General features: G+C 38.8%; 1 protein-coding gene and 2 pseudogenes across 1 annotated transcript in view; 1 reads left to right on the top strand and 2 right to left on the bottom strand.

The window, feature by feature from the left end:
• Nucleotides 1-24,484, bottom strand: part of TFAP2D (transcription factor AP-2 delta) — an 84,372-nt gene that overhangs the window by 3,411 nt on the left and 56,477 nt on the right. The window lies entirely within an intron of this gene.
• Nucleotides 20,391-21,310, bottom strand: LOC106734925 (single-stranded DNA-binding protein, mitochondrial pseudogene; annotated as a pseudogene).
• Nucleotides 21,362-22,415, top strand: LOC106734924 (60S ribosomal protein L7a pseudogene; annotated as a pseudogene).

The following is a 24,484-nucleotide window of genomic DNA, read 5'->3' as shown; positions in this document are numbered from 1 at the left end:
GAATCCCTCTTCTTGCACTTGTATAGATATAGTCACCTCTTGTCTCGTTCCTGATTCTGAACCCTGGCAATCAGTAATTTGTTCTCTTTCTAAAATGTTGTGATTTTGAAAATATTATAAATATTGAATCATTAGGTAGGTGACTTTTTGCTATCGTTTGTTTCCAATAAGCATAATTTCTTGAGGTTTATTAAAATTGATGTGCATGTTAAAAAAAAAAAGAAAACAAACATGGTCAATGCTTGGGCAATTATTTGCACCAAAATTTGTAGTAAAAGACATCATTTCTAGTTCAAACATATTTATGTTTGCTACAGTGTCTTGCATGGCTAAGCAGGAAAACAGATTTTTACCTCCACTTCTACAAGGAGACAACTAGAGGCAAATTCATATGATTTGAGATCTATCAGAAGCCTAGACAACAAATGGAATCGGTTAGAGTGATGGAAGAATTAGACATTGTGGCACTTACTAACTGAGTAAAGGCAATTTTAAATTTTTTTGTCATATGATTTGAGATCTATCAGAAGCCTAGACAACAAATGGAATCGGTTAGAGTGATGGAAGAATTAGACATTGTGGCACTAACTGAGTAAAGGCAATTTTAAGTTTTTTTGTTTTGTTTTGTTTTTGGCATAGGGCACATGTGCTTCCTGAAAAGAAACAGAGAGAGGGAAAGTGAGAAATCATCCCCTCTCCCTCTGGGAGGATGGCCACATCACAATCACTTCTCCTCTATTCTCATCTTGGGATTTTGAGCATGCGTGCACTCACTTGGTGTGAATTCGAAGTCACCTGGTCTGGGACTTGAGCAGCAGTTGTCTATGTGGGAGTCCAGCACCTTATTCACTATGCCACCTGCTGGCCCATGAAGACAACTATTAATGGCTAGATGTTTGGCCCTAGGTACAAATGATCTCTTTTCTCATGCTGTATTCCTGCCTAGAGCTCCTTGTATCATTAGATGAATTTTATTTTCTCCTATACTGGCATATCTTCTTGGTTGTGATTCATTTTTTCATCTACATTTGAATATATAGTATTTAGGTTCCTTGTATTAAAATGTTAGATATAATAGCTCCAGTAGGGGGTATAGTGATTAAAGCACTGGATATCTACATGACTGACTGCAGTTCAAGTGCCAGACCCAGCAGCTCAAAAACCACTCCTGATGTGTGTACATGCATGCTCAGAACTCCAAGAGGAGAATGGAGAAGAGATTGCAACATGGGCATCACCCTGTGGTGGAGGTGGAGGTGGAAGTGATTTCTCACTTTTGCTTTCTTTCTGTCTCTCTCTGGTGAGTACATTCACCTTATGGCAAAAACTGAAAAAAGAAAAAAAAATTAATGCCAATATCAATTTGAGTTCTGAACATATGCCAGATCCTATTGAAGATCCTTGTTTGTATCACCTCATATAATCCTAGCTAAATACTACGGAGTAGGTACTATTATTTCTATTTAACAAATGAAAAACTGAAGCTCTCATGCAGTAATTTGCATGAGAAATTGGATATTTCGTATTGCCTTTGAAGGAAACCAAACTATCTTAAAATACTGAAGATGAGCTGAAGAAGGTTAAGATGTAGGGGCACTGTCTCCCGCTCACCCCCGTCTGCCTGAGTGTGGGGCAAACATTTTCGCTACTCAACCAGCTTACTTCTCAGCTCAGGAGGGCACCAGCAGGGTCAAAGGAATTCAGGAAAAATGTACTACTTTCTTACAGTTTTTTCAATAGTGGAGACTGGGACTACTTGGTCCTTTGTCCTAGTACATCTAAATTTATTGTTCTTTGTTGGATATGTCATATATGCCAGGACCCCAAGCCAAAAGACTTACTTTGAGAGATCATTTTAAACTGAGGATGTTTCTGTGTGATATGGGTAGCACACACTAAAGCAATTTTTTACTTGTTTTCTCTCATTGATATGATTTATTTTCAGGTGAGTGTCTTGACTAAGAACTTAATAGGGTCTGAAAAAAAACTTTTTTTTTCCCTTTCGACTCTCTGCTTATGTTTCTTTCAGGCTGAAATTATGTTTTACTCTTTTCTTTCAGAAATCGTGTTTCTATTGGCATTTTAAATTCAGTTACTCTTACTTAACTTTGTTCTTTGGGTAGCCTCATAGGCTTGAAAGATGATTCTTTTTTTTTTTTTTTGAGAGGTTTTTTTTTTTTTTTTTTTTTAGGGCGCAAGGCGCCCTTTGCTATAGGGCGCATGCGCTCGCCAGACAGACAGAGAGAGACAGAGAGACAGAAAGCGAGAAATTACTCCCCATGGGGATGGCCACACCACAATCCCTTCTCCTCCATTCTCCTCTCGGGATCTTGGGCATGCACGCACACATGCCTGGCGTGAGTTTAAGCCACCGGGTCTGGGACTCGAACCATGGTCGAATACATGGGAGTCCAGTGACATAGCCATTATGCTAACTGCTGGTCCCAGAAAGATGATTATTTTTAGCTTCTTGTCTAAAAGCAGAGCTTTAAAAAATCAAGCACAGGGGCCAGCAGGTGGCCTGGTGGTTAAGGGCACTGGACTCATACATGGCCGACCATTATTTGAGTCCTAGACCTGGCAGCTTGCTTTCTCACTTTCTCTCTCTCTCTCTTTCTCATTCTGTTTCTCTTTCTCTCTCTCACTGTGTCTCTCTCTGTTCAAGTTAAAATAAATAAATAAATAAAAGGTTAAATAAAATAATTCTGTAAAAATGTAAATTATAAAAAGATTATTTAAAAATTTTTCTGGGAACATCATTCTGTTCATTCTAATCATTCCAGGAAAATAGTATGTATCTCATTTGCAGTGACACACAAGAAAGGAAAAACATACAGTCTATAGAAAAAAAAAAAAGTAAAAACAGAAATGGTAAGAATGACTCAGTACTAGATAGCAAGTAAACCAAAGTACCTGCAAAGTAACAAACTATAGCAAATTTTCCAAGATCTCTGGTAGGGAGATCACTTTGTCTTTGGAAAATATTGGGTCATCAGAAAAGTTATGATGTGTTTTTCTGTTTTCCAATACAAAAATGCACTGTGACTTTTCCAACAAACCAATATTATTATTATTATTATTTTAGACTTTTTCTATAGGGTGCATGCACTTCTGAATAAAGACAGGGAGAAGGAAAGTAAGAAATTAACCCCTCAGTGGGGATGGCCACCCCACAATCCCCCCTTCCCCATTCCCCTCTCAGGATTTTGGGCATGTATGCACACATGCTGGTATGATTCTCAAGCCTCCAGGTCCGGTACTCAAACCACAATTGGCCATGTAGGAGTCCAGTGCCTTAACCACCATACCACCTGCTGGCCTCTGTAAAAGACTGTTTTTTGGTCACAGATTTAATATTCGTTATACTTAGAATTTGTACATATATTCACCAAATTAATATCAGAGAGCATTTCACAAGCAAATATAACTTGGGCTAAAATAGTAGCAATGATGGTTTGAAGTAAGAAGGCAAAGTATAGATGTTCTTTCTAATTCAAATTCATCTAAAACTTTACCATAAATGAGGCAATTGAAAGAGACACCTAGTACTCTGCTAGGTATATTGTTTCCATAAAGGGGTTTCCCTTGCTTAAGACATTGAATAAGATGTGTTCCTGTCAAAGAACAGAATTTGCCAAAGTGATGAGAGAACTGAAATAGAATTCTCAAGAGAAAAGAGTGGTATTTCCCAAAAATATGTCAAACTAGAGCTCAAAGGGGACAATGGGAGGAAAACAGGTAAAGTTAAGATGGAAGTCAACAAAGTGAGGAAGAGGAGTGGGAACAATGTGGGTGAGATTAGAGCACAGGTGATTACCAAAGTATACTAGATATTTACTACAAAAAAGGCCAATATGTTGTTATATGAATTTCTAAATATTTGTGGTTTGGGTTTTCTACCATATCTGGTAGCCAAAAGTTGTAGTCTATCTTTTTAAAAGTACAGGGAGTATTAAAAGTATTAAAACAAAACTACAATAAACCAATAGCAACAACAACAAAAATACACAGCACTGAAGGAAAAGCATTTAATAAAACCAATGGTATTTCATGATAAAAAAAAAAAAACAACTCTCAAGAATTTTGGTCTAAAAGAAATGTACTTCAATACAATGAAGGTCACACATGATAATCCTATAGTTAACATTCCATCTGCAATGAAATACTGGAAGCTTTTCTTTATGATTAAGAAGACAAAGGCACTCACTCAATTCACTTTTGTTCAACCTATATTGAATAAAATCATAGAATCTTGGCCAGTGCAATTAAGGCAAGAGAGAAATAAAAAAACATTCAAATAATAAAGAAAGAAATTAAATTGTTTCTGTTTGCAGATGACATGATCTTGTACAGAGACCATCCTCAAAGACTCTGCTAAAAAACTGTTAGAACTAATAAATAAATTCAGTAAAGTTTCAGGATATAAAGAATGTTTGTGGAGATGACATAATGATTATGTCACTGGATTCCCATGTAGTCGACCATGGTTACAGTCCTGGACCTAGACCAGGAGACTTAAAACTCACGTGGGCATGTGTGTGTGTCCAATATCCTGAGAGGAGAATGGAGGGAAAGGGATTGTGGTGTGGCCATCTGCCCTGGGGGATGATTTCTTTTACTGTTTCTCCGTCTCTAACAAGCACATGTGCACTATAGCAAACATTTCTAAAATATATAATTTAATTGTGTTTCTATATGCTACCTATGAAATATAAGGAAAAGAAATAAGAAGGAAATCACATTTACAATAGCATCAATAGAAATAAAATACTTAAGTGCTGGCCCTATAGCCTAGCAGATAAGGGAACTAGATCACATATGGCCAACTCTGGTTGGAATCCCAACCCTGGCAGCTTAAAAAATACACTGTTATTGAGTGTGTATGTGTGTTTTGCGGGGGGGAGTCTGTGTGTGCTCATGTGTGTGCCCAAAATTCCAACAGGCTCGAGAAATGTAAGAGAAGGGACTGCGGCATAATCACATCCCATTGGGGTGGGGTGTGTTTCTCCTGTTCTCTTTCTCCCACTTTCACTGTCCCTTTGATAAAGTGTACATCCTCTCTGACAATTAAAAAACATCATAAGATAAAGGAACTGGAAGGTGGCATGGTGGTTAGGAGTGTTGTACTCCCACATGGCAGACCACAAACCTGGAGGCTTACTTTCTCACTTTCTCTCTCTCTCTGCTCCTCTCTGGTCAAGTTAAAAATAAATAAAGAAATAAAGAAAGAAATAAAGTCAAATAAAATAATTCTTAAAAAATAATAAAATACTTAAGAGCAAATTTAACAAAGGAGATAAAAGATTTGTATGTTGAAAACTCTGAGACATTGATAAAATAAACTAACAGATAAATAAATGGAAAGATATCCATGCTCATGGACTGAAAGAGTTAATATTATTAAAATATTTACACTATTCAAAGAAAACTATGTCTTTAATACAATCTCCACAAATTCCAGTTGTGTTCTCAGAAATAGCAAAAAATTATTAAAACTTACATGGAACCACAGGAAATCCCCTAATAGCCAGAGCAACTCTGAGAAATTAGAACGAAGGTAGAGGCATCGTACTTCCTGATTTTAAATTATATTACAAAGCTACAGTAATCAAAACAGTATGCTACTATCATTAAAATAGACACATAAACCAATGGAATAGAGAGTCCAAAAATAAACTCTAAGATATAAGATCAACTAATCTTTGAGTAGAGCACTAAGATGACATGGTGCAGAAAGGATAGTCTCTTCAATAAATGGTGTTGAGAGAACTAGATATCCACATGTAAAAGAATAAAATTAGACTCTTACACCATAAACAGAAATTAACTCCAAATGGGTTAAAGACTCAAATATAAGATCTGGAAAATAAAACTCCTAGAGGAAAACATAGAGAAAAAAACCTACGTGACATTGATCATAGCAATAAATTTTCAAATAAAATATCAAAAGTACAGGCAGAGTAGTGTGCACTGTACACTATTGACTGGCTGCTCAGCAAGGTGAGGCCATATGGTACGCTTGGGCTGGATTCCTAGCCCACTAAAAAGGACAAATGTGAGAGCATGAGCCTGTAGTCACAGCTAGTTAGGAGGATGAAGAAGGGGGATCTCAACACACCAAGACCTTGTCTAAAACAACACACACACACACGCAAGCACAAACAACAAAAGCAAAAATAAAGAAGTGGAACTACATTAAACTAAAAAGCTTCTGCACAGCAAAGGAAACAATAAAATGAAGACAATCCACTAAAAGAGAGAAAATATTAGCAAATCATATATCTGATAGGGGATTCATATTCAAAATACATAAGGAACTCAACTCAATAACAAAAGTAGAAAATAAAACTAAACAACCAAAAACTGATTTAAAAATGGGCAAAGAATCTGAAGAGACATTTTTCCCAATACAAAATACCCATGACAAACAAGTCTACACAAAATTTAGCTACATCATTAGTCATTGGGAAATGCAAATTAAACCACAATGAAGGGGGCCAGCAGGTGGTATGGTGGTGAAGGTGCTGGATTCCTACAAGACTAACTGAGGTTCAAGTCCCAGACACAGCTGGTCTCACATCTGTTATTTATTTATTTATTTTTTGGGAGAGATTTTCACTGTAGGGCGCGTGCGCTCGCCAGACAGACAGAGAGAGACATAGAGACAGAAAGCGAGAAATCACCCCCCAGGGAGGATGGTCATGCCGCAATCCCTTCTCCTCCATTCTCCTCTCGGGATCTTGGGCACGCACGCACACGCGCCCGACACATCTGTTATTGTGGCTATTGTCAAAAAGACAAGAGATAGCAAGTACTGGGTGAGATGTGGAGAAAGGGAAACAAACCATTTTACATCGTTGGTGGGCATGTAAATTAGTATAGCCATTACAGAAAGCATTGTGGAGGTTCCATAGTAATATAAAACTGGGAATACAATATGATCCAGCAATCCCACTTGCAGGTCTATATCCATAGGAAATAAAATCTAAGGGAATATGTACCACTACGTTCACTGCAGCAATATTCATAGTAGCCAAGACGTGAGAACAATGTAAATGTCCATCAATGGATGAATGTTCGAAAAAAATGGTATGTCTGTGTGTAACAAAAAATTATTTAGCCATAAAAAGAGGAAATTCTGTCACTTGTACGATAAGACGAATGAATCTATGAATGCCATGCTGAGTGAAACAAGCCAGACACAGCGAGAAACAAATACTTGATGATTTTACTAATCTAAAAAAGTCAAACCATAGAAGCAGAGAGTAGAAGGGTAGTTGCCAGGGACTAGGGGATGAATGAATGGGGAGATACCGTTACACGGTACAGACTTTTAAGTACGAAGGATCTAATATACACCACGGGGACGCTAATCATTAACACTGTATTAAACATTTGAAATCTGTGAAGAAAGTCAATCTTAAGTGTTCTGAAGACATATACACACACAAAAAAGGTAACCATGTGAGGTGATGGATGTATAACAATTGAAAAACGTATGTCAATTCATCATGTTGTATATCATAAATATATGTAATTTATATTTCTCAATTATATCTCAATAAAGCTCAGAGATAAAAAATATTTGAGATGGGTAACTGTCATCATCAACCTATATGCTACCTGACCTTATCTTCTGCTGTCATTTGGGCATTAGTCACTTCCAAGAGGCAGCGGCCCCAGAGGGAAAAGGGCGGGGACTCCTGTGTATGAAATAGTTAACAAAAGACTAAATATCCCTTCATTTCATTTGAGAGTATCTGATGCCCAGATAGTAGGATTTAGTTTTAACGTTCTATACTCAGAATGAGGAAGAAGAACAAAGTGGAGACAGGCCCAATACTTGGGGGAAATAGTGCCACGTTAGCATGTAAAGGATTAAATAACAATTAAGGTACTTTGCTTTCAATTTAAAGAGTTGTTTAATCTTTAAAATTGACAATGGTATAATTAGTGGTGTCTAACTGTTTTTTAAGTCTAAGTTCTATTGCTGGATAAAGAAAGTACGGGGCACATGTTTCCCAGACAATGAAGTTGTCTGGTAATTTTAAAACCATGAAAGACGAGGAAAAAAGCTATGAAACGGAATAGAACATTCTTTCATCATTAAAGCAGGGGAAGAAAGCAATAGACTTTTAGAAACTGTGGGATAATAAATTACATTTGATTAGTCCTCTAACAAATTTATATTTTTGAAAGTTTATTTATTTTATTTTGAGAGAAAAACAGGCACTCACAACAAGGTCTTATCACACAGTGACTTTGTTCTCGCCTCTCCCAAGCCCTCTGACCAGCCAGGAGCATGGACTCATGCACATGTTTCAGTGTGACTCAGGATCCAAAACATGATCTTCCAGACCTGTGGAGAAGCGCCCTGCTACCTGTGCCACTGTTGCGAGGCTTGGAATATTTTTAAGTATTGGTTTTTATCAAGTTTGTATTTACATTAACCCTTTCTAGGTAGGTGGTTGGTTGAAGTTTGACATACGGATACAGTTGTGTAACTACTACCATTACCAAAAATGTTTTCTTTTTTTTTTTTTGAGAGGTTTTTGCTATAGGACACGTGTGTTCACCAGAAAGACAGAGAGAGACAGAGAGACAGAAAGCAAGAAATCACCCCGCAGGGGGGATGGCTACTCCACAATCCCTTCTCCTCCATTCTTCTCTCGGGATCTTAGGCACACACACGTACGCCTGGCGTGAGTTTAAGTCAAGGGGTCCAGGACTTGAACTGTGATCAGCTACATGGGAGTCCAGCGACATAGCCATTACGCTAACTGCTGGTCCTCCAAAACTGTTTTCTTATGTCTGTTTTCAGTCAATTTTCTCTCCCCACCCCCCAGATTCTGACAATCACTGCTCTAATTTATATCCTTAGAGAATTTTTACATTTCTCCTGAATATCATGTGAACTAAACAATAAAGTCTACAGACTTTTGTAACATTTTTTTTCACTTAGCATAATAACTTTGAGATTCATCCATATTGTATTTATCAATTTTTATAGCTGGTAGATATTCCAGTGAGTGGATTTATCACAATTTGTTCATGTAATGGGTTATTAAAAAGCTGAGGTGTTAGCATTTAAAAAGTTGCAATAATCACTGAAATACGCTGTGTGGATTCATGAAGGAGTGCACTTCAGTAACCTATCTCCCTTTATAAAAGGCACGTCAGAGCAATAGCAATGAGATTTTATGTAGGATTTTATCAACGCATCTAACAAAATCTCTCAAAATACTGCACGATAAGTTAGAGGGAGAAGTTAGGTAACAGCTAGAGTAAAGTAAATTCTCAGCTGGTTGGACAATGACACCCAAAGTGTGGATTTAAGGACAGCTGTCAACCTTGAAGGACGTCTCTAGTGGAGCGCTGCAAGGCTCTCATTAATCCTACTCTGGTCGACATGTTAATTAACAATGTGATTGAAGGCATCATGGATTTTTAACTTAATGGCTGGCATTAAAACAGAGAGGAACATTCCTGCATAGGATAACAGAACCAAAGTTCTGAAATACCTTAATGTGGTAGACAGCTTAACTGGTGGGCCAAAATCAATGATATGAAATTTAGGAGAGATTAAGGAAAGCATGTCCACTTGGGTAAAAAGCAAATTAATGTTGCAGTATACCGAAGGAGAGATCTGACAAAAGAACTATTCGTAGGAAAAAAGCTTGCAAAATCAGTGTCTCAACTAAAACAGCAAGGGTCAAAATTTGAGGTTCAGATCATATCTAGGGTAGGTTTAGACACTACTTACACTTTGGACTATATTCTCATTTTTCTCTCTAACTAGATTCCAGATCATTGATTTCATTTTGCTATTACTAATTTCACACTGCGGAACGGAATGGCTCTGACAACTGACTGTGAGCTATACAGTCACCTGCTGGGAAAATCCAGGTTGCTGTAGTTTATCGCACCTGACATTAGCGGAAATGTGACTAATATTTAACATTCATCTTCTTAATTTCATTCATGGTTTTAAAACTTCCTATCTTTCTAGACCTCCCGATTAACATTCTCTAAAACATTTTTCTGTAACATAAACACTCTCTTCAAATTGGCTCAGTTCAGGAAGGTGGTGACTGTTTACTATATTGAAAGTAAAGCTTTATTTTTCGACTTTCCAGCTAAATGTTAGGTTTCCCTTCCAAGTGTTCACATTTCTGCAGTTAGAAGAAAAACACAACGTAGTTTGTGTCTAGGGAGATGGGGTTTGTGAGAGAGAGAGAGAGAGAGAGAGAGTGTGTGTGTGTGTATGCTGGCAAATTTTGCTTTTTATAAAGTGCCATCCTCTTGTCGACCAATAGACTTGATCTGAGTAAGTTTTAATGATGCAGACTTTAACACTTTAAAGGGAAAAAATATTTCAAAAACTTCAAACTGTATTCTCTATCAGTAGGAGTTAAAGGTTAAAAAAAAATTGAGATTCAGAAATAGAAGAGGCGCAATGAGGGGGTGGAAAGGACAGATGTTTGAAAGAATAAATTGTAAACCTTTCTTATTTTCCCCTGTATGCTTTGGCTCATAACGATGGTACAACTCACCTTTAACTAAATATTTGTAAACGATTGACATTAATGATGACGACCTATCAGGAAACTCTCACACAACACAAATATCACGAACTTCTCTCCATAACTTGTGATCCCTGGTTAAGTGCCCATCTTGGCTGTGGCCAAGGCCTTACCCATGTTTATCTTTAAAACCTGCAAAGCTTCAGTAAGATAAACTCATATAGAATTCTGAATGGACATCTGTTTTACTCTCCCTCATCTAAGTCAACGTGGTTTGCATTTCACTAGCTCTTTGTTGTATGTTAGAGAAGTGTTACAAAGCCGTTTCCATATTCTAATTGTCCTTCAACAATGCTTTATCTTAACTTTAATTGATCTGTCTAAACTCATTGAAATTAAACCACTAAAGCAATTTTCTAAAACATAGCCTAAAGCAACCTGCTCTGGAATCTTCTGAATTCCTCCTATTTTGGCAAAGGGGGGGGGGGCGCTGATATCTGGCACCTTTCTACCTACTAAGGAAACACTAAGTATGTTTTGAAAAGAAAAAGAAAATCTCTTCAGTACTTGCTACTGAAGACTGAGGCACTAAGTAGTGTCTGCCCACAACAGATGGATTTTTCTAATTTTCTTTGGGTTAGAAAAAGCTGAGCGATAGACACCATTATGGTATACATTAGATGACCACAAATAACGAGAAAATATTCATTGCATTTAGATAATTAAGCAAAGCTGATTGCATTTAGTAAAATTCCAACTTTCTACCTGAAAAATAATTCTCTTTTTCTCTACTTCTTTTAATGTAATATGAAGGTTGAAATAGAGTCTGGGCTATTATTTTTATTACTGTGTTATGCCACATTGTCCTAATGGGTATTATCATCCATCTTTTTGATTTCTAGAATTGTGCACCGATTCCACTATCAGCAACTTCAGTTCTGCTTTTTGGTCTCTAGGCAGCACGCAAACAGCAAAGTTTGAAAAGAAAAAAATCTCCCTTTCTTTCCCTCCTGAATTGTTTAGCTAAGGTCCAAATATAGTCCAAGGCTCAGTCTGTACTCCCAACTACAGTATTAGGCGGCAACCAGAAAAATGCCGCCTTCCACTCATGAGTCCAGCTCAGAGGGAAGGATCTAGAAAACAGACCTTGGGGAATAATAGCAAAGGGTTTTAGATCTTCTTTGCTAAACTTCATTTTCTTTCACGGCTCTTAGGATAAGGCACTTTGTCACTCTGAAGTAGCACAACCCCTAAATACAGACCGAGGGTAGAGACCCTAGCCCTGAGAGAAGGCACTGGAGCTTAATCCTCCCAGAACTTGATGGCATCTATTCTTTGTAGCCCAACAGATGGAGAAAAGAGAGAAAAGGGGAAATCAGCTGATGGTGCTTATTTTCTACACAGATTGTCTTATCTCATGTCCCCACATGCTCAAAATGGAGTTTAATTAAGGAACATAATTAAGGTATGTAGTTGTCTGGCGTTGGGGAATCATGGAGAGCTACTCATTAGTGAAGCCTTGACAGGACTCACGGATGTAGTACGATTTCTTGAGCTGGTAGTGGTTCTTGGCCTAGATTTATATAAGAAATCACCCAGGAAGCTTATTTTAAAACTTCCAATGTGTGAATTTGACCTCAGAAATGCTGATTTCATTGGTTTGGGGTGGGTCCAAATCATCAGTATTTTTAAATAGCCTCCATTCAAAATGAATGCTGCCAGGGAACTGGGCATGTGCCTTTAAGACCTGAAATAACTATAATGCCTACATTCCTCCTTGGAAAAATAGATGATTAACTTCAGCATTTCCCCCAAGAACTTCTGCAGAACCTTAGTTCCTGTTAATGGGCATTCTGACATTTAAAGGCAGCTTCTGTGACTGAGCTTTGACAATGTGGGGCTAAGCATCCCTTCCATTCAAAACGAGTTCTGGGAGTCTTTGATATGCTAATGTACAGTGTCATACTTGAAGATGGGTATAAATAGTCAAGGCTTCTTGAACCCAAAAACACTTGATCATGAAACACTTTCAAGGAGAATCTCATGGGACTACTGTTCTACAAAACTCACTTTGGGAGCATGTATTTATAACTACACTGAATCTGTCAGCGTGGGAGACGTGTGCCCATCCACCATCCTAAGGTCACTTTTCTTCTGGTCTTCTTAGCCACCTACTCTGAGGCCCCATAGGGGCATGGGACCTTGTGATTCCACTTACCCCACTTGAACTCATTACAAAGCGGGCTATGAGTACAATTGTCACACACACATTAGACCAGACCAAAGTCAATCACACCCAAGTCAACTTTTTGTTGTTGTTTACTTTGCTAGATGGTGCATGTGCTCAGGGTGGTTGAGGGGGGGTAGTGAGAAAGCAACTCCGTGAGGGACAATCACCTTGCAAACTCTTTTCCTCCATTTCTCTTTTCAGTATTTTGGGCATGTATATGTGTCTGGAATGTTTCTCAAGCCCGGGTCTGGGACTTGAACTGTATAGTTGGCCATGTGTTATGAAGCTATCCTAACCATTACACCACTGGCTTGTCCCCCAAGTCAACTTTTTTTTTTTTCTTTTTAAGCTTTTTGCAATGAAATGCACATGCTTGCAGAGAGGGACAGAGAGGAAGGAAAGTGAAAATCATCCCCCAGGAGGATGGCCATGCCACAATTCTTTCTCCATTCTTCTCTAGGGATTTTGGGCATGCACACACATACATCCATTGTGTTTTATAAGCGTTCAGTTGCAGAACTTGAACTACAGCACTTGCTATGTGGGATTCTGTGCCTTAACCACCATGCAACCTGTTGGACTCCAAGTTATAATAACTTTTGAACATGTTACCTTTTTTTGAAATAGCACTATATTTTTTACCTATGGAATTGAGTTTTTAGAGATAAATTAAACATTTCCTTATATTTCTCCCTATCAGATATGTCATATTTTATATTTCAAATAGGGGAATGGAAAATCTAAACCTAGAACTCATGATTTTTATTTATTTGTCTTTTTGAAAAATTGCCAGAAGGCACATAGAGTTGCCAGAGACAGAGAGAGAGGAAGAGAAAAGAGGGAGAAATTACTTTCCCAATGCAGCATGGTCATTCTACAATCCTTTCTCCTCTATTTCTTCACCTGTCAGGATTTGGGGAATACATGCACATGTACCTGGTGTGTTTTCCAAGTTGTTGGGGCTGAGAGTTGATCCATGGTTGACTATGTGGGATTTGGCTTCCTTATATACTAGGCTAACCCACTGGTCCAGAACTTAGGACTTTTAAAATGAATTTTTATTAAACTATTGGCTTTAAAAAATGAACAAGTTGATAAAACACAAAGAGAAGATATGAAATTATGTAGAAACAGCATAAGTAATGACTTAAAATATTATAGTACATTAAGAATGGGGTAAAAAAAAAAAGAGCCTTAGAGATAACCCAGTTTAAATGCATCTATTTGTAGATGAACATCCAGAGTCCAGACAGAAGACGTGTCCATTTTAAGCGCACACATCCATCTGGTACCCAAAAAGAGACTGAGTTAGGCCCCTGGTAATCTACCTTGAGTGCTTCCCACCATCCTGAGCTGTTTTCTGAGGGCTCTTCCTCAATCCAGAGCTCAGCAGAGATAGAAATTATTTAACTAAAACTTTACACATTTCTTCCTCAATGTCTTCCCCTAAATATGTAGTTCCCTAAGTCAGTTATGCACAGTGTTAGCCCCATGCTGCTAAAGCTCATTCACAGACACTGTCTTGAAATGTCAGAATGTCCAAGGAGGATAGTAGGCATGATAGTTATTTCTGAATCTCAAAGGAACATATCCAACTCCCTGGCAGCATTTATATTAAATGGGGACTGTTTAAAACATACGGGTGCAGGGACCAGCAGTTAGCATAATAGCTATGTCGCTGGACTCCCATGTAGTCGACTGCAGTTCGAGTCCCAGACTTGGTGGCTTAAACTCACGCTGGGCACATGTATGTGTGCCCAAGATCCCAAGAGGAGAATGGAAGAGAAGGGATTGTGGTGTGGCATCCCCCCTGGGGGGCGTGATTTCTTGCTTTCTGTCTCTCTGTCTCTCTCTGTCTTTCTGGCCAGTGCACACACCCTATAGCAAAAACCTCTCAAAAAAAAATATAGATATATGCTGGTGCCAACAGATGGTATAGTGGTTAAGGCTGCTGGACTCCCACATGTCTGACCACAGTTTGAGTCCCTGATCCAAGCAGCTTAAGACTCACTCTCGGCAAGTGTGCACACATGCCCAAAATCCCAGGAGACAAATGGAGAGGGGATTGTGGTACAACCACACAATCCCTGCCTCCGGCGGATCCCAGACACACACAATAGGGGATGATTTCTCACTTTCCCTCTCACAGCGTCTCTGTTTCTCTCCTGTGAGTGCATGTGCCTTATGGCAAAAACCTTAAAAAAAATACTGATGCTTTGGACCCATCCCAAAATATCAAAGGGTTGCGACACATCTAGGGGTGTGTTTGCATGTTTTGTTAGAAACAGTTACCTTTGGTGTCTATTGTTTGAATTACCAGTTTCCTAATGCCGAACCTTTTAAAAATGTTACTAAATGACCTGCAAAGCATGTGTTAACCGTTATCTGAATCTTCAGAGTAAAGGTTTTTTTGTTTTTTTTTTTTAAGAGGTTTTTGCTATAGTGCACGTGTGTTCACCAGAAAGACAGAGAGAGACAGAGAGACAGAAAGCAAGAAATCACCCTCCAGGGGGGTGGCCACACCGCAATCCCTTCTCCTCCATTCTCCTTTTGGGATCTTGGACACGCATGCACACACGCTTGGCGTGAGTTTAAGCCACCGGGTCCGGGACTCAAATCACTGTCAACTACATGGGAGTCTAGTGACATAGCCGTTACACTAACTGCTGGTCCACAGAGTAAGGTTTTTTTACTTAATCAAACTTCATTCAGGCTCCCGACCCTTCTCTTAGGCCTATCTGTGTGCTTTATTTTTTTTCTTATAATTTATTTATTTATTTTTACATTTTTCTGTGCCCTTTCTTGTAAAATCCAATTCTCAGCAAGAGTTCTCCTGTCAGATTAGCAAGAGCCCTTCACTTCCTTCAATACTGGATCATACTCGATATCTGATCAGCTTCCTCATTCTCTACCATCCCCTAGGTAAGAGATCAGTTTTCTGTAAGAACTCCATTAGGTTGACTTCTACAGAATTCCCTTTATTCCTGATATTTTCTATTAGTTCTTGCTATCCACTCACCCCCATAATGCTCCTTGGCTATAAATTCCCACTTACCCATGGTATATTTGAGTTGAGTCCAGTATCTCTCCCCCACTGCAAAATCCCATTGCACTGGTCCTCATGCCTATCACAGTATTTGTGAATAAGAGCATCTTTATCATGAGTTAACAAGTATCATTGAAGATGTTTTTCTTTCACACTCCTACAGCATTTAATTTTGTGCCACGTGACTTGTGAAATACAATAAGTATTAGCAACTGATTTGATTTTTAAGTTTTCTGCTTAATGTTAAATGAATGTAAGTAATGCAACATATCACGGTTGCAGAGCACTATGCTTGCTCTTTTTCTGCTAAAGTGAAAAATGTTGCTGTCTGTCTTATTTCTTATTTTTTAAATTTTATTTTTATGTTTTTGTCATAGGGTCAGCCAGGTAGGATCCAACTCCCCCAAACACCAGACCTGGACTGGTGCCAGTTAAAATTTTAAAGTTTAATCTCTTTTCTTTCTTTTCTTCTTTCTCTCTCTCTCTCTTTTTTTCCCTTCCTTCCTTCTTCCCTCCTCCCTCTCTCCCCACTTTTTCTTTCCTTCTTTCTTTTTTCTATTTCTTTTCTTTCTTTCCATGAGCAAGAGAGGACCCATAAGAAAGTGGGGATGGAAGACAGAGGGAGAGAGAGGTATTCTTCACAGGGTCTTGTCCTGTGATCCTCTGCTCCAGACTCCCAGTTTAGCTAGGAACATAGATGAATACACCAGCCTATTTAGGTTGATCTGGGATCTGAAATGAGACCTCCCATGTGGTCCTGACCTCACACAGTGACACTCTACCACTTCCATCACTGTATTTGGGCCTTAAAGTTTAATTTCAACTTTACATAAAAAAGCTTGTTTGGGAAATATAGGATATTAGTTCTCCATTTATATTTCAAACCTATTGTTTCTAGTATTCTTAAATAAAATGGTCTTTAAATTCTCCTTGAACTGTCAGAACACCCTGATGGAGGCATAATAATTTAATTTCTAAAATTTTAAGCCTAATGGTGCAATTTATTGATATTTCATGGTGTTTTCTTTTGAGATTGTAGATTTAATTGAACTGTCTTTATTTCTTTTCTGACACTAAAAAATGTTTCATAAGATAAGAAAATCACCCTCTGCTGATGACCTTTCTAACCACTTCCTCATCCTAAGAAAATTTTAAGAAAACAACAAAAATACAAAAACCATACATACTTTTGACTCTTTAGAGAAGATCCGACATGCTCATGTTAACATAGAAACAAACATCCTCTCTTAAGCATGTTGCCAAGAACAAAGCTCTCAGAAAATATGAGTTGAGTTGACTGGAATGCCTGTCATATGTGGAGCACTGACATAAAGGGAGTGGGGATGAATAACCCAGGAATAGAAAACTCAGGGAGACATGAGAGCTGCCTTTAGAAATTGGGAGGCAGACAGGATTGAACTGACTTTGCAAGGCCTCCAAGGAGTGGGATGTGAAGGAGACAGTGTTACCTCAATGGAAAGAAGGCATTTCTAATAGAGTTGTCAGAAATAGAAGAGCAGTCTATCATTGAAAGTTGACAAGCCTGGAATGGGTGACAACTTGACAGGGATGTTGGAGAGACGATCTAAATGTTGAAGGAGAGTAGGACATGTAAGGGGCCTTCTAAGACTGAGAATCATTGAACGAAATTTAATCATCGGCAGACACACAGATGTCTGGGACTGACTATACATTTCTTATATTCAAAGCATTATAGGAATCGTACAAGGGTCTATTCTGAAGAAGGTGAGATGTCAGTATATGAGGGTACTTCAAAAAGTTTGTGAAAACATTGAATTAAAGTACAATTTTATTTTGTTTCAACAAATAAATATTTGAAATCCAGACCTAGTTTCTTATAAAAGTATTTTCAGTGAACTTTTTGAAGACCGCTTATACTTTTGGAGTCAAACAGAAAAATTAAACATGGTGATTACTTCACCTCCCCAGCTCATGCATGGGCTAAACAAAACATCATGGCCCCGGGGAGGCCCATGCATGGGCTAAACAAAACATCATGGCCCCAGGGAGGCTGGCCACAGGTGGCATGGTGGTAAAGGGCAGTGGATTCCCACATAGTCAACCATGATTTAAGTCCCAGGCCTGGTGGCTTGCTTTCTCATTTTCCCTCTCGCTCCGTCTTTCCCTCTCACTCTGTTCCTCTCTAGTCAAATTAAAATAAAGAAATAAAAAAAATTAAATATAATAATTCTTTTTAAAAAACAAGACAAAAGAAAAACAAAAAAAAATCCTGGCCCTGGGAATAAACCAATGGAGGACATAGCCAATTTATAAGTAAGATAGTAATAATATCATAATATCTAGTTACTGACATATATTTATGGGACATATACTATGTGCTAGTACCATGGATGGAGAGATAAAATCCTTTCCTGACTGCTCCAAATAATTACTAGAATTCTGTTTAATCCTCTATCGTAGAGTTGCTCTCATATACTGTAAGTCTTTATATAATATGGAATTATTTTCCACTTCAGAAGTACTTAAAGAATAAGACATTCCTTTAGTTATCTTTGTGATACTTGCCATCAGCACAGTAAGAGAAAAGAAACAGTAAAATTTCAGCCTGTCTTCATTTCTTTTCTGACACTAAAGAACGTTTTATAAGATTAAGAAAATCACCCACTGCTGATGAATTTTTTAGCCGCTTTGTCATCATAAAAAAAATTAAAAAGCAAAAAACAAAATTACAAAAGCCATACATGCTTTTGGCTTCTTAAAGTGGACCCAACATGTTCAAATTAAAGTATAAACAAACATTCTCTCTTCAGCATGTTGCCAAGAACAGAATTTGTTCATTTTTCTGATAGACTGTCCTTTCTGAACTAGGCATTACAGATAGTCTATGTTCTCCTTATTTACTATGTCAGAAGTGATTTGGCTTGAATTTGATTTCAAATAGATTTTGAGAATATAAAAGACAAAAAAAAAAGAAAAAAAAAACTGTTAAGGTTTCCTGAAATTCTGGGCAAATCTATGGCCTGGTGGTTAATAGAGCTGATTCCCACATGGCTGATCACATGATTCAAGTCCTGGACCCAGCAGCCTGAAACACATTGGGACCTGTGTGTGTGTGTGTGTGTGTGTGTGTGTGTGTCTAAAATCCTGAAAGGAGGGAGATATGGAGAAGAAGGAATAGAGGCATGGCCATTCCCCATGGGGGCTGCTTTATCTCTCTCCCTCTCTCTCTTTATCTCTCTGGCAAGTGCACATGCCCTCTAGGAAATTAAATGTAATAATAATAATCTCCTGAAATTTAATAGAGGGAAATTTCTAACATTCTGAAAATTAGGGGTCTAGATTTTTATCTGAGCTCAGTTTCTGTTCTGTCCAAGGCGTCCCACGCCACCTTATCTAACTGCCATTGATATTCCTGGGAATTGTGAGTCCATGGGGTCTTCTGTAGATCTCAGTCAAATATATTCCCCTTTCTGGTAAGTATTGTGGTGTCTGCTATGCTCTCCACAACAATGCACACAGTGGATGGTACTCAGAAAATCATAAATAATCAATTAACCTGCCTTCTGTCATTTTGATGGAAACAAACAGCTTCCCAGATTTGAATTGAGAAGGGTCACTGCTGTGCACCTGGTTTCCCTGAGCACACTGGCATGTCGGCAGCAACAGGATACTGGAAGTAGTTGTCTGTGCTTTACAAGGTCAGGACATTACCTGTCTTTAGCTGGACATATTCGATCAGCTGAAAAAAGTGACAGTTCTCAAGGTACCAAATCAGCCACCCTGTAAGTATGATTTCAAGTAGTCTGCATTGGGGAGATTTGGATTAAATATAAGTGTAACACAAACTGAGGTTACTAATTAGAGGATCCGCCATGCTTATTCTGTCAGTCTCCCTTCTTCTCTGCTTTCCCAGTTAAATTAGAGGATCCGCCATGCTTATTCTGTCAGGCTCCCCTCTTCTCTTCTTTCCCAGTTGGCACTCAGCAAAAACAACGGAAAATAAGACTCTGCCAAATGTCTGCTTTCAAAGTCAGATGTGATATGCTTCCTTTGTAATCCAACCTTCTCTTGAGCTTATGGTTTACTGTCAGTAGAAAATTATGAACAGTACACCATCTATACTAACATGCATTTACCCAGGTTACCACCAGAATCATAGGTATATAAATACATCATTTAGAATACTGACGTATTTTAAATACATCAGTGCAGGGGCCAGCAGGTGGGGTGGTGGTTAAGGGCACTGGAATCCCACATGGTCAACCACAGTTTGAGTCCTGGACCTGGCGGCTTGCTTTCTTCCTCTCTTTCACTCTGTCTCTCTCTATTCAAATTAAAATAAATAAATAAAATCAAATAATTCTTTAAAAAAATAAATATATCAGTGCACAAGATATAATTTCACATAATTTTCAATGGCGCATTAACAATGAATTGGAAATGCTTTGCTTCCAAAGGAGAGAAAAGCTAATCGTTTAAGAATATTGTTCTTCTTTTTTTTTAAGTTCTTAGTTCAGTATTTCAGTCCTTATCCTCAGAAACTATGAAGACTACACATGATTTGGAAATGAGATCGTACCAAGCAATGGCCGAAGAAGAATTAGCCATTCTACACCTTCTCTTTAGTCTGGTCACTCAGAAATATAATGTTATCAGCTATGATTGTTGTTGCCTGTCTCCTTACATTATTTTTTAAAAAGAATTATTTCTTTTAACTATATATATATTTATATATTTGACCAGAGAGGGACAGAGAGAAAGAGGGAAATTGTGAAAGCAAGTTGCCAGGTTCAGGACTCAAACTGTGGTCCGTTATGTGGGAGTCCAGTATCCTTAACCACTATGCCACCTGTTAATCCCACCTCAAATTATTTTTATTCATGTATTTGCAGTAGTCTACTTTCACTTCCACATAGATTTGAGATCCCTTTTTTATGTAATTATATGCCACATCTCTGATGCCTGGGCAAAATATTGATATTCAAGACCAGTAGTTGGCATAATGGCTATGTCGCTGGACTCCCATGTACTCAACCATGGTTCAAGTACTGGACCCGGTGGCTTGAACTCATGCCAAGTGCATGTGTGTGCATGCCCAAGATCCCAAGAGGAGAATGGAGGAGAAAGAATTGCAGCATGGCCATCCCCCTGGGGGGGTGATTTCTCGCTTTCTGTCTCTCTGTCTCTCTTTGTCTTTCTGGCAAGAGCATGTGCCCTATAGCAAAAACAAACAAACAAACAAAACAAAACAAAACAAAAACAAAACAACACTGGTATTCTGTGCCATATTGTCTTTTGACTGACATCACCTATTCAGTGTCCGTCATTGTCCCCTGATCTCCACATTTCATTTGTTGCCAAAGAAAATATTGTGACTGGATTTTTTTCTTCGACCTGTCTTATGTCAGGGTCCTGACCCAATTGCCCAAGTAACTGCATGCAATTCAGAGATCTTTCAAAATTCAAACTTCTAGCTATTTCAGATTCTTATCTTAAAAACTGATGACGTACCTGTAATACAGGTCTTCAAAATATAGCTCTATTTTCTTTTCTTACAATCTAATCTTTAGGTCTTTCCTGATGCTCTAGTGCCAACCAAGATAATTATTTTTAACTCTGCCTAGCTATCAGAATCTAGAGTTTTGTTTTGAAAATAATATAGACCAGCAGATGTCATGGTGGTTAAGGCACTGGACTCCCACATGGCTAGCTGTGGTTCCAGTCTCAGATCTAGTGGCTTGCTTTCTCACTTTCCATCTCTCTTTCTGTATCTCCCTCTGGTGAGCATATGTGCCCTATAGCTAATTTTAAAATAATAATAATAAATAAAATTAAACAGTCTCTCTCCTCCAGTCACCGAAGATGCCAAAGGAAAAGAAGGCCAAGGGGCTCTGGCCACTGCTGTCATAAAGAAGCAGGAGACAAAGAAAGTGGTCTATCCTCTGAGATAAAGCCTAAGAATTTTGGAATAGGGCAGGACATCCAGCCCAAAAAGAACCTCACCTGCTTTGGCAAATGGCCCCACTACATCTGGCTGCAGTGGCAGAGGGCCATCCTCTACAAGCTGCTGAAAATACCTCCTGAGATTAACCAGCTCACCCAGGCCCTGAACTGCCAGACAGCTACTCGGCTGCTTAAGCTGGCCCTCAAGTACAGGCCAGAGACAAAGCAGGAGAAGAAGCATTGCCTGCTGACCTAGGCTGAGAAGGCCACCAACAAAGGGGATATCCCCACTAAGAGGCCGCAGGTCTTCCGGACAGGGGTCAACATTGTCACCACCTTGGGGGAGAAGAAGGCGGCTCAGCTGGTGGTGATTACATATGACACGGACTCCATCGAGCTGGGTGTCTTCCTACCTGCCCTGTGTTGGAAGATGGGGGTTCCCTCCTGAATTATCAAGGAAATAGCCAGGTTGGGACACCTGGTCCACAGGAAATCCTGTACCACTGTCGCCTTCACACAGGTTAACTTGAAGGACAAACGTGCCCTGGCTAAGCTGGTGGAAGCCATGAGGACCAATTACAACAACAGATACCATGAGATCTGCCGCCACTGGGGAGGCAATGTCCTGGGCCCGAAATCTGTGACTCACATCACCAACCTGGAAAAGGCAAAGGCGAAATAAAGAGCTCACCACCAAACTGAGTTAAATGTATGCGGCTGACTTTTCTGTACATACAAATAACAAAACGCTCTTCTTTGGCAAATAAATAAATAAATAAATAAAATAATTCTTTAATAAATAAATAAAAATAATATAGATTTGCAAGTCTCATCTTAGACCTATTGAATCAGATCTTTAAATATATACTCCAATTATAAAGATTTTTAATTCTCTTTTTTTGAGAAGTTTTTGCTATAGGGCGCGTGTGCTCGCCAGACAAACAGAGAGAGACAGAGAGACAAAAAGCAAGAAATCACCCCCTAGGAGGCATGGCCACGCCGCAATCCCTTCTCCGTTCTCCCGTGGGGATCTTGGGCACGCACACACACGCGCCCGGTGTGAGTTTTAAGCCACTGGGTCCAGGACATGTCGCTCGACAACGTGGGAGTCCAGCGACATAGCCATTACTCTAACTGCTGGTCCCAAGATTTTTAATTTTTTATTTGCTTTCATTTTATTTTATTTATTTATTTATTTTTTTACACAGGGCACATGCATTTACCAGAAAGAGACAGCGAAAGGAAAAGTGAGAAATCACCTCCTACGGGAGATGGCCATCAATCCCTCTCTTCTAATATCCTCTTGGGATTTTGGGCACACATGCACATGCACCAGTATAATTTTCAAGCCACCAGGTCTGAGATTTGACCCACGGTCAGCTATGTGAGAGTCCAGCACTTTAACCAGCATGCCACCTGCTGGCTCAATAGGTTTTTAAAAAGTCACAAGAATGATTCTGCTGTGAAACCAAGATTTTTTTTAAGAGAGATTTTTGCTATAAGGCACATATGCTTGCCAGAGAGACAGAGAGAGAGACAAAAAGACAGAAAGTGAAGACACCACCTCCCAGGGGAGATGGCCACACACCAATCCCTCTTCTATTTTCCTCTCAGATTCCTGGGCATGCACACACATACGCCCAGTGTGAGTTGAAGTTGCCAGGTCTGGGACTTGAACTGCAGTCGACTACGTGGGAGTCTACTGACATAACCATTATACCATCTGCTGGTCCTAGTGAAGTCAAGTTTTAGTACTATACATGCAAAGTGTATGCAAAGTGTAGTGCATTTCAAGGCCAGACAACAACCAGACTTTTACTATTCTATTATTAAAGTATTGTATTGGTGCATCTTTTTATAATTGTGTGGTTAAAAAAATCTATACATGTAAATTCAATCTACATTAGGAGGCTTCAATTTGGGTTTTAATTAGAAATGTCAACAATGTATCTTTTGTTAGTAGGATATAGTTCAGGACATGCAAAAGTTGTGGGGCCAGCAATGGCACATGGTGGTAAAGGTGACTGTGTCTCACAGGATTGACAGTATGGTTTGAGTTTCAGACTCAGTGGCTTGAAAACACACCAGGCATGTATGTATGCATGAGCAACATCCTGAGTAGAGAGTGAAGGAGAAGAGATTATGGTATAGTTCTCCTCCCTAGGGGGAACTTTTCTCATGTTCCTTTTCTCTCTCTCTCCCTCTCTGTCTCTCCCTAGTAAGTGCATGCATGCTACAGCAAGTTTTTAAACATTAAAAAAATAAAAAGAATGAAATTAGACCTTTGCCTTGTGCAATATTCAATAAGTAACTCAAAGTGGGTCAAAGACCTAAACATAACACCCAAAGACTCTTAGAAGAAAACATAGGAGAACTCTTCAAGATATTGGATTTGACAACAGCTTTCTAGGCATAACACTAAAAGCACAGGCAAAAATATTAAAAATAAACAAACTGGCATACATTCAGCTGCTGAAATGAACTGAAACACTCATCATCAACTGAAGAGTTAACCTACAGAATGGGAAAATATTTGTAAAGAATGTCTGATAAAGGGTTAAGGTCTAGAATAAATAAAGAATTTCAACTCAACAACAACAAAAACCTAAATAAACCATTTTTTTAGAGATTTTTACTATAGGACGCCTATGCTTGCCAGAGAGACAGAAAGCGAGAAATAACCCCTGAGGGGGGATGACCATGCTACAGTCCCTTCTCCTCCATTCTCCCCTTGGGATTTTGGGCATGCACACACATGCA

This window comes from Tupaia chinensis, unplaced genomic scaffold (assembly GCF_000334495.1).
Source record: "Tupaia chinensis unplaced genomic scaffold, TupChi_1.0 Scaffold000252_1, whole genome shotgun sequence".
Lineage (NCBI taxonomy): Eukaryota > Metazoa > Chordata > Mammalia > Scandentia > Tupaiidae > Tupaia > Tupaia belangeri.
This window is presented reverse-complemented; position numbering and strand designations above follow the sequence as displayed.